The 11,600-nt window shown below is 38.2% G+C and overlaps 1 long non-coding RNA gene across 2 annotated transcripts; it reads right to left on the bottom strand.

The window, feature by feature from the left end:
- Positions 1–5,748: 5,748 nt before the first annotated feature.
- Positions 5,749–9,125, bottom strand: LOC113300170. 2 transcript variants are annotated; one of them, XR_003335510.1, is made up of 6 exons: positions 8,719–9,125; positions 8,266–8,437; positions 7,468–7,732; positions 7,192–7,251; positions 6,880–6,973; positions 5,749–6,780 (listed from the first exon to the last, which is right to left on the bottom strand). It is a non-coding gene; the product is annotated as an uncharacterized LOC113300170 (long non-coding RNA). The 2 variants fall into 2 exon arrangements; XR_003335511.1 differs by having other exon boundaries at positions 7,192–7,274.
- Between the last annotated feature and the right edge of the window lie 2,475 nt (positions 9,126–11,600).

Here is an 11,600-nt window from a genome sequence, read left to right on the forward strand (position 1 = left end):
TGAAAAGCTACAAATTTGTATTATGGTTTTTTGTTCGTTTGCTCGTGACTTATTTGACTCGGCTGGATCTGATTGAAATCATCTAACTCATGTGGATTTGACTCAATAAGTTTATTTTTTGAGTTAGATCTGACTCATCTGATTCAAAAATACGAGTCCGTGATTTGTTCCCATGAGTGAGGGTATTTTATCACACAATTCAAACGGATCTAAATCAGAAGTAAGGTTTGACTCAGATCGCAAGTCATGTCTGATTCAAAAAACAAAACAAAGGATGTTGGGCCGAACGACGAAAGAAAGAAAAAACATGCTCTGGGTCATGAATGACGAGGAAAGCAAAATAAAAAAATCGACGAATTTTATTCTATTTTTGCAATTAAACAAGGACTTCGAAACAGAATCAACAGGTGAAGGAAACCACGCTCAGGTTCCCTTCCTTATTGGATCAAACCTCGGAAATGTTTATAGGAGAAAGAAACTCAAGTAAAACAGAATTCAGTTGAATGTTCCACAAAAACTCTTGGTGTACTTTATACATTCCTCTTCCGAACCCTGTCCAGTGTAGAACCTATACATCATGCATGAATACACCTCATGATCGTAACACTGTTCGTAAGTTTTACTCGTTATACAACATTCCTTGATATAGGCAATATGATCCTTTGGACAAAAACCCATCCAATTATCCGGCTTATGGTGTTCTCGTATGTATTTGCAGTTATCAAGATAGTGATTGAAAAAGTAATGCAAACAACGATTGTAATAAGGTGTCTCGCCGGGAACAGGAGCAAAGGCTGGATTGCCGGGACTAGGAGCACTTGCAGGCTCTGTGTATGTGTTAGACAGTTCCATGACCATGTTGGTAACAGTTGGAGCACAGCTTTAGATGGGTTCTCAATCGATAATGAGAAACACCAAAAGGAATTCCTTTTATTCATGTTCATTAGGGTTACATGCTACATTATAGGAAAGAATCTTCAAAGTTTAATAACAGAATATATGCAAATATACTCAAGAATGGAAAACTCTAACAGTGTGCACATCGTGTGCACATACGTAAAGAAGCCTGTGCACATACTCAACCAGCTGTCCTAACATTCCCCCTCGTTCCATGCGGGTGTTGGCAAACAGTAAGCAAGGAACGCAATGATAGAAAACGATCTTTAGGCAGAGCCTTAGTGAATATATCAGCAAGCTGGTTCGTCGAAGAAACAAAGTGAACGATAAGTTGTCCTTTCTGAACACGTTCCCGAACAAAATGGTAGTCTATTTCAATATGTTTGGTTCTGCCATGAAAAATAGGGTTCATAGTTAAGTAGTTTGCACCTAAGTTGTCACACCACAGAACTGGAGGAATACGAATGGGAGTCTGTAATTCGTGAAGAAGAGACTCAATCCACATGAGTTCAGCTGTAGCAGTTGCCAGCCCACGGTACTCAGATTCCGTGCTGGATTTAGACACCGTCTTCTGTTTTCGTGAACTCCAGGATATGATGTTAGGGCCAAGGAAGACACAGTAGCCACTTGTAGAACGTCGATCCGTAGGATCACCTGCCCAGTCCGAATCAGTGTATGCTGAGAAGTTGAGTTGCAAAGAGTTACCTCGTCGAAGAAATATACCATGAGTAGACGTATCATGTAAGTATCGAAGAATTCTTTTCACAAGAAGGAGATGTGCAGTCGTAGGGGCATGCATAAATTGACACACTTTGTTTACGGCAAATGCAATTTCAGGCCGTGTAAGGAGTAAGTATTGCAGACCACCAACAAGACTACGGTAATATGTTGAATCAGTGAGAATAGAGCCATCAGTTGGATGTAGATTAGTAGAAGTACTAAGAGGAGTCACAACAGGCTTAGCACCATGCATATTTGCACGTTGAAGAAGGTCCTCAATGTAACGCCTTTGAGAAAGAAATAAGCCTGTGGAAGTCCAGGTAGCTTCTACGCCAAGAAAGAAAGATAGCTGACCAAAATCCTTTAGAGCAAATTCCTGATGAAGCTGTGATTTGAGTTTGTCTAAACACGATATATTGGAACCTGTAAGAATGATGTCATCGACATAGACTAGCAGAAAAGTAGTTTCCCCAGAAGAGTGTCGGATAAACAAAGATGTATCGGCTTTGGAGATTGCAAACCCTAATTTCTGCAAAAACAAGCTGAAACGATGGTACCGCGCCCTCGGAGCTTGTTTTAAACCGTAAATAGATCGATGTAGCTTGCATACATGTTTTGGAAAATGAGGGTCAGTATATCCCGGTGGCTGCTTCATATAGACTTCCTCATCAAGAAAACCATTTAAGAAAGCATCTTGAATGTCGAGTTGTTGCACTGGCCAGTTGTATGTCAAGGAAAGTGTGAGAACAACGCGAATGGTGCACGGTTTAATCACTGGGCTGAAGGTCTCCCCATAATCAATACCAAACTGTTGTTTAAAACCTTGAGCAACTAAACGAGCTTTACGTCGTTCAATGGTGCCATCTGCTTTGCGCTTTATGCGGAAAACCCATTTGCTGCCAACCACATTCATGTCAGGAGAGTAAGGAACCTTTGTCCATGTTCCCTTTTTCATCAAAGAATTGTATTGATCATCCATTGCACTGCGCCATTTGGGATCCGCTTTAGCCTGTGTATAACAGCTAGGTTCAAAAAGATCATCAGTAAATTTTGCATGTTTAGAGGCTAGGAGAACCTTGGGTTTAAAAATACCATCTTTGGCTCGGGTAACCATGCTATGGTCATTGAGAACAACAGGTGGTGGCAAAGTGGTTGTAGAGGGTGAGACATAAACCGGTTGAGCAGAATGGGAGCTACTGGAGTCTACAGTAGAACGGAACGAGGGTGGAGAGGAGTCAGAAGAGTTTTCAGAATGAGATGCTGAACTGGGTATGACAGCAGGCATATTTGAGTCAATGGATGGATTGGAAGAGACGGTTTGATGCATCGGAGATCCAGGACGAGCATCTGATTGACTATGTTCTATGAGAGGACTATGATTAAGTATGGTGCTGGAAGGAGAAGGTAAAGGTACAAAGTGGGGGATAGAAGAGTGTACCTGGTCCGGTCGAGAAGAGGAAGGTAGTTCAGCGGAAGCATAAGGAAACGAGTCCTCCACAAACACAACATGTCGAGACCAATAGATTCGACCAGTAGATACATGAAAACATTTGTAACCCTTTCTAGCAGAGTCATACCCAAGAAAAACACATGCGGAAGAACGCGACTCAAGTTTATTGGAGCGGTAATCCCGTAAGTGAGGAAAACACAAACACCCAAAAGTTTTTAGGGATAAGTAATCCGGAACCTTATTAAAAAGCAGCTCATATGGAGAACGAGACCCTGTTGATGAGGATGGAACTCTATTCATGAGAAAACAAGCCGTAAAAAATGCATCATACCAAAATTTCACTGGAACAGATGCCATGGATAACAAGGTTAGACCAGTTTCTACAATGTGGCGATGGCGTCGCTCTACTAGGCCATTTTGAGGGGATGTGTGTGGACAGGATAACCTATGAAGAGTTCCACTTTTACGAAGTAGTGGTTTAATGCGGTGATACTCAGTTCCGTTATCAGTTTGAAACATTTTAATTTTAGTGTTGAAAAGATTTTTCACATGTTTAGAGAAGGAAATGAATATAGGAACAACATCTGTTTTTGAATGCATGGGATATATCCATGTAAAACGGCTAAAAGCATCCACGAAAAGAACATAATATCGATAACCTTCATTAGAAAGAGTGGGTGCAGGACCCCAAACATCAGAGATAACCAAATCCAAAGGTTTGGAGTAAACAGTGGTACTAGAATGGAAAGGGAGTTTATGACTCTTATTTTCTAGACAAGATTGACAAAAAGAAATACGAGAATTCAATACTGGAAGCTTATGGCGAGATAAAACAGACTTGACAGTTCTTAACATGGGATGTCCTAAACGATTATGCCAACACTGTAGGGTCGTCTGTTCCCCTACTAGAGCAGCAACTGAAGAAACAGGACTCAGCGTATATAGACCATCCTTAAGTATGCCCTGAAGAACTACCTTCCCCGTTCGCAGATCCTTCACAAGACAACAAGAGTCATTAAACTCAAACAAAACTTTATTGTCCCGACAGAACTGAGAGACAGATAAAAGATTGTGTGAAAGATGAGGGACATATAAGGTATTAGAGAGACGAAAATTTCGAGTTGGAGTAGGCAAGAGAGCCGAACCTGTATGAGAAATACCTAGGTGTGAGCCACTAGCCACCTTTACCTGATCTGGTCCAGTATACTCAGTAGGAGCATGAAGATTGGATATAGCATTGGTCATGTGGTGTGATGCACCACTGTCAGGAAGCCAATCATATGTATATGTGCTGGAAGGAGTGGCAACATAAGTTGTTGGTGTAGATCCTTGAGAATTAGGCCGCGAGTTTCGAAGAAATGGTTGCTTTCGAGGAGGCTTGTAGGTTCTATCAAACCGCTTGAAGCAGTCTTGAGCAACATGACCAGACTTACCACACAGCTGACAGATAACATCAGCAAGAAGACATCTTACCATGATTTTGAGTCGACTTCACAACATTTGCTTGAGGTAACATGATGGAATGATTCTGTTTTTCAACACGACGTTCATAAGATAAAAGGTGAGTCTCAAAAGTTTGAACAGTAAAACGATCCATGGAAGTTTGAAGAGATGCATAAATCGTTTCAAAAGATGAATCAAGTCCATCAAGTAGGATATGACGAAGCTCCATATCAGACACAGGATGTCCGGCTGCAGCAAGAGAGTCAGCAAGGCGATTTGCATGGGCTAGATAATCAGTCATAGAGCGGTTCCCTTTTTGAAGGTGTTGAAGTTCACGGCGGATTGCTAAAAAATTGGCTTCAGATTTTGAGGCAAGCAGTTCATCAATCTTAGTCCACGCAGCAGCACATGTGGTGCAGGCACGCACTTTAGCAAGGATAGCTGGTGAAAGAGAGGAGAACAGCCATCCAAGAAGAATCTTATCTTCACGTACCCAGCTGATATAGGCAGGGTTTGGAACATTGTTTAGAACTTTTGGTGGAGACGCTTGAGATCCCGTAAAATAGTGTTCAAGAGCATATCCTTGAAGATAGGGTTCAAACTGTGCTTTCCAAAGCAACAGATTCATAGAATCGAGTTTGATAGTGATAGCATTTTGCAAGACTGTCATGGCCGTTTTGAAAGAAGGGTTGAGAGAAAAGGTTGCAGACAAAGAAATGGAGTCAGAAATTGAAGAAGTGGCCATTGGATCGAGGAGAGGCTGATACCAAGTTGGAGCACAGCTTTAGATGGGTTCTCAATCGATAATGAGAAACACCAAAAGGAATTCCTTTTATTCATGTTCATTAGGGTTACATGCTACATTATAGGAAAGAATCTTCAAAGTTTAATAACAGAATATATGCAAATATACTCAAGAATGGAAAACTCTAACAGTGTCACATCGTGTGCACATACGTAAAGCAGCCTGTGCACATACTCAACCAGCTGTCCTAACAGTAACGAATAGCGTTGCCACCATCACCGCCATCGCCATCATCTGATTCATCTTCACTGCCATCTTCTTAATTAGATAATAAAATATTCTTGCCTGCTTGATAGTGCATTGCTCTTGCCATCATCCGCTTTTTATAGGGAATCACGTACAGGATACCATGCGTTAAGTTATTATTGAACCAAGTAATGTGGATATATTGATGTTATGAACGTATGGTTGCATGTATAGGAACTCTTGGAAATTTAAATGCTCGAGTTTATAAATTCAAACATAACAGTTTAGCAAATTTAAATGCTACAGTTGATAGAATCGAGCACTCGCAAGTGACTCGATATAATGATAAAGATGCCCCCATGCACCTCCAATAGGAGCATCGAGGAAAAAAAAAAAACAGCCCGGCCAAAGTATGACTCCGTGCACCTCCTTCCTAGCTACGTCCATCATCACCAGCTTTGAAAATAGGAGTAGCAGCCTTTCTTTCAAGGAAAAGTCCAGTAGGCTTGTATCGCCGTAACTGAGCAACAGCAAAATCTCGGTCACCGATGACAGAATACCATGTTTTAGATACTGACTTGACTACAAGGAGTGATCTCACAGGTAGGCATGTCAAAATAAGTTTCAACAGTTTAACGTCACTAATTACTTTCTCTATAACAGAAGAAGAAGATGATTCAGTTGATGCTGATGAAGACTCTGAAACCATAGAAATCGTCATCGTCAGATTACTTCAAAGCTGCCTTTCAAGGTTGTTCTACAAATATTAATTTGCTGCTGTGCTTATGCCTATATTTATAGGCTTCATGGTGCACTATTCTTGGTAAGAGGTAGAAATATTCCAAACAAAAATAAAATTCCTACTCTAATTAGGTAACCTCAGTTTTAGAGTTTCCTAGTGTATGGTAGATATGTCCCTAATTTATTTTTATTTTGCTTAGTTATTTTTGGGACGGGCGAGTATCTAGGCCTCTTAGTCTAAAGAGGCCCAGTTGACAACTATGAGGCCCACTAGACAAAACCCATAGGACGTCAACTTCAGAAAACGGAACAAAAAAAAGGCTCTCTGACTAGATAAAGCTGTTGATCTACTACTTGGCACAGCTGATGGCCTGAAGTGCCTGCATGGCAATTGACGATTATTCGAGTTTCTTTAAAAGGCAGGGTATTGTTGGAAAAGCAATTGCAGCATCTGGCATGTGGGGGATTCTGGTTGCACAGTATGTAGTTTGCAGCTGAATCAGAATCTTGCGCCAGATTTTCCCGGGCCGAAAGGAGCCTGCAAATGTTGAAATAAAAATGCTTTCTTGTAAGCACTGATATAGACTGGAGTTGCTCATGCGGTTCAACATCATATCTAAAAAACGAGAGAACTTACACGGTGGATCCACCACTATTCTGAGTAGTTGCACTTGCACCATTAGCTCTAGCACCAGCTTCCAGCATATATTAAGCCATTCGTTTTCTATCCGCTGCCAAAACAGATTCATGTGAATTATTTGTTAAAAAAAAAAAAAGGTTAAGTATCTGGTGATTTTAATTTCACCATGTATGACCAAAAGAGCACTAATAGTGATAATGACGTGATCTGGTTGGGCAACCTAAACCCGAGATTTCGCCAAATGACAGAACAGAAGATTGGCAAAGCTGAAATGAAGACTGTGAAACACAATTATACAAATGCACTTACGTTTTTCTTCTCATCTTCAGTTTTAACACATTCTGACCTTGTTTTTGTATATTGTATCCTCTGAAACAAGTTAATCATGTATCCTGATTAACTAACAATGTAAATGCATAAGCACAGAATTAAGGTATATGCAAACTTAGAAGTAGAATAAAGTACCACACAGAATGCAAAGATTTTAACTGGGGAAATTCCATTATGCAAGTCCCAATTCAACACAAACCAAATACAATTGCATCAACAGAACAAAAGTTGACACAATGAGAGGCGAAGACTCACCATAGGTTTATCGCAAAACTTAACACCAAAAAGAAAAAGGTTTGTCATGAAACGGGAAGCTTTGCATCTGGCTTGCTGCATTACTAGCAGCTGAATAACTTTCAGTAAGCACAATTCATGCTTGACCACGAAGCTCCGGACGTATCCACATATGAAACCCAACTTGTATTTCTTCTTTTCTTGGCTGCTAAAACTTCATCAACTAAGAAGGCCTATCCAATAAGTTGATGTTCCTTTTCTTGTCACGCAGACATTGTGACTTCTCCTGAGAGAGAAACCATAAATGTCAAGCATCAGCAATAACAGCTAGAAGCCTAGAACCAACATCTTCAATTCATAAACTGGAACACCCTAAAGTTATATCCAAAATAAGTTACATTCGGAACAAAATTGTAACAATTCCACTACTTCAACCATAAACAGCATAATCAACACAGCAGAAATAACCAAGCCCTGCAATCTTACTAAATAAGCCATCACCATAAACTTTAGGGAAAAATTCATACATCATAAAACAAAAGACAAAAGGCTACAAACCGAAAGATAAAATTTATCAAGAAACGTTGTTTCTTCAGTAAATTTGAGTGCCTTCAAAACAATATGACACTGAATTTTGGCCTTTAGCCTAATAACTATAATAGCAACTCAAACTTGTTAGTACAGAACAGAAATTAAGAAAACAACCGTGCACTGCAATGAGAAGTCCAGTGGTTAATTTGCATCTAAAAGGGAACCAATGCAAAAACCAGTTTGAAGGAACATGAGTAATATGAAGTTCTTAAGCAACTAATGTCATACCATGAACAACATAAGTTCGAGTGATCCACATGCTTTCCTGTTGAATTTGCTCAAACATCGTAGCAGTATCGTTATCAGTTAATGTTTGTCAGCTGTTCCAATGTTGTTAAGATCTTCTGGACACCAAACTTCCATCAGCCTTCTCATATATTATTTGGAACCCACTTTCTGCCTGCATCAGAATTAGACACTATCAGACTCAAAGGAATGATTACTAGTAAAGGAGATTGCACCATACATTCATACATATACTCCTATTACAATCAATCATGGTCAGTACTATGAAGATCCCCTGTCCAATTTGGTTAGGGTTTCATCTAAAACAAATTAGATTTCGAACAAAATTTTAATCTAAAACTCCACTAGTACTTGAATAGAAAACAGAAAAATAAACACAGTAGATTCAATTCGTCAAACAAGAAAGAAATTGAAAGAGATTTCGAAAGTGCTTACTGAAATGTGAAGATGCAAGGGCTATTTTGGATCTTATAATTTTCAGTGTGATCTTTTCTCTGCTACAGATCTTGACAAAGATTTGGGCGGCGAAGAATGATGAAAACATCGTAAACATACTGATCCGCAACCAGTGACAAGAAGCGGAAGGATTAATTTTGGATATTGAGAGTAGATATCGTTATGCTGGGTTTGAAAAGATGATGTTCTTCTCCACCAGATTCCCAAACAAAACAAGAATTCCAACCCATTCTGGAACTCTGATGATCCAAATCAGACATTAATTGATGTGAAATGAAAAAATATCACCAGATGAACAGATGAGAGCTCTTTTCTCCCGGAGTAGCAAATGAGAGATGAGTGAATGAGTCTCTGTGTGTTTGTTGTCCAGTGGGGTATATTCTCAATTTTGCTAGAGCCTGTTTGGATACCACTACACAATGTACTCTTTGATTTTTATACACAAAAAAGTCAGAAGTTAGAGGGTCTGAACTAAAAGTATTTCTGCTTTTCCAAAAACATAAGTCATTTTTAGAAGTCAAAAACGAAACATCTGGCTTCACAAAAAGTTAACTTTTTTGCTTCCAGTGGTCATCTTTAAATTTTGTTCACAGCTTAATTTCGACTCTTTTGTTTCCAAAAATCGAAAAGTTACTTCTCATGGAGTATATAAAGTCAGAATTTTTTTTGGAAACACAAGTTCAAAATACTTATAGAAGCAAAAAGGTTAGCTATTTGTGAAGCAAACTGTCTTTGCTTCTAACTTTTAGGATTGACTTGGGCTTCTGGTATACAAAGACGCTCTTAGTGGAGATGTAACGGCGATTTTGGATCTTCTCTTTTTCAGTTGTTATCTTTTCTCTGCTAAAGATGTTGACAAAGATTTGGGTGGCAAAGAACGATTAACGTCGTAAACATATTGATCGTCAATCGGTGACAAGAATCTTAAGGTTCAATTTAGAAATTTGAGAAGACAAATCGTTATGCTGGGTTTGAAAAAATGATGTTGACTTTGGTTCTTCTCCACTAGATTCTCAAACAAAACAAGAATTCCATTTAGTATAACCCAATCTCATGATCCAAATCAGGCATTAACTTAGACATTAACAAAATTGAGAGAAACATGAAAACTTAGAAATCAATAATAAAATGAGGGGATAGAAGTCTTTTGGAAGAAGAGAAAAAAGTTGATGATAAACATACGTACGGGGTAAATCCCGAGTTATGTCCCGAATCCCATTGAGTTAACAGGCCACTTTTGTGTGTGGTAGGCCCCAAGACCCTGTGAAAGTATAGACATAAATCGGGATTTTCCCCTCGGTTCCTTTAGTGTTTCCTAAAGAATAAAGAGATTATTACTTTGATTATTACTTTCCGACTCCGTATGGTCTTGTCAAAAAAAAAATTATGGGAAATGCAAAAAGTACAAGTAGGTGCACTATATTAACATCCCTAGCTTCTTCCAACCTAAAGGTGGGGATTTGGGGTGTCTAAAGTGTGTTAAAATGCCAAACTACCAATTCTAACCAAAAACTAAAACTCAATCCATGATAATCAAAAACTAAAATCTAATCCCAAATAACAATGCAATTTCCATTTTATTTTATTTTTTGGTTTTTCAAACATCATCTTCGGCGACAAATAATTTAAGTGATTGAGTTAAATACCTTTAATATGTTCGATTGAAGAGAGATTCATCAATGATTTAAGTATGACACTTTGAAACTTCCTCATCAAATTTTTCTGAAAAATCAACCACAATCAGTTGTTATATGCATTATGCACACCAATTGTTGTTGATTTTCATCAAACACGAAGAATATTGCCTAGAATTGGTGAATATGGTACACCTACATGGGTTTGATGTTCTTCGTGTTTGATGAACATCAACAACAATCGGTATATGCTAATGCCTATATCAACCGGCTCATTAACCATGTTTGAATTTTTGTACAAACTCTAAAATTTCTATGTCTACAAAGCATAAAAATAAAAATATGAGTTGAACGCAAAAAGAATGAGGTCATTCTGACATCAGACGAAGAAATTATGAGCAAAACAGACGAAAAATACCCAAATTTACAATCGATGGATAAGGACATTTATATAAACCGATTCTTGCAAAAAAAAAAACTTATAGAAAATTCCTTGAATTTTTAGTTTTTTATAATCGGTACACGAGGGAACTACATCCACCGATTGTGGACGTATTTTTATGTAAAAACTATCATTTTTGAGTTTTTCATATAATCGACACTTATAAAGGATTGTATCAATCGGTCTACGAGTACATGAACATCCAACTTTCTGGGCAGATGTTTTAAAAAAAAATAAGACATTCATGTCTTGATGATGAATTAACACTAGTTAACAAGATTAAACATCAATTAATCATCCGAACTAACACTAATCAGGGGCATATTAGTCATTACGAAAAATAATTGCATAAGAGGTTTTTGGTTTTACTTCCGAATTTTTCCTTTTTGTCTTTTAGTGATAGACCCCATATAAAATCTATAGGCCTCAAACTAGCTTAACCTAGCTAATTTTGGGCCTAGCTATTTTCGTTATAACTAATTTACTTGTAATTAATTAGTGTTTATTAGGTTGTTTGGTTAGTAATAAAAAGGTGTGGTACTTTTATGAACACCAAACTATATATAATAGGTGAATGTTCATGCCTTCGGACGACGATTCTGGGTTCCTCATTCATGAAAAATGCTAACAATCAGTAGAAATTTATTTAAATATATGATGATTGCAACAATCGACGGATGTGGATGCTTTTCTAAATCGATTGTAATGTTTATTTATATAGAGATTGATTGTAACAGTCATCTGATTCGCCGAACTCTGAAAAAAATATCATTTCGGGATTAACT

Source organism: Papaver somniferum, chromosome 7 (genome assembly GCF_003573695.1).
Source record: "Papaver somniferum cultivar HN1 chromosome 7, ASM357369v1, whole genome shotgun sequence".
NCBI lineage: Eukaryota > Viridiplantae > Streptophyta > Magnoliopsida > Ranunculales > Papaveraceae > Papaver > Papaver somniferum.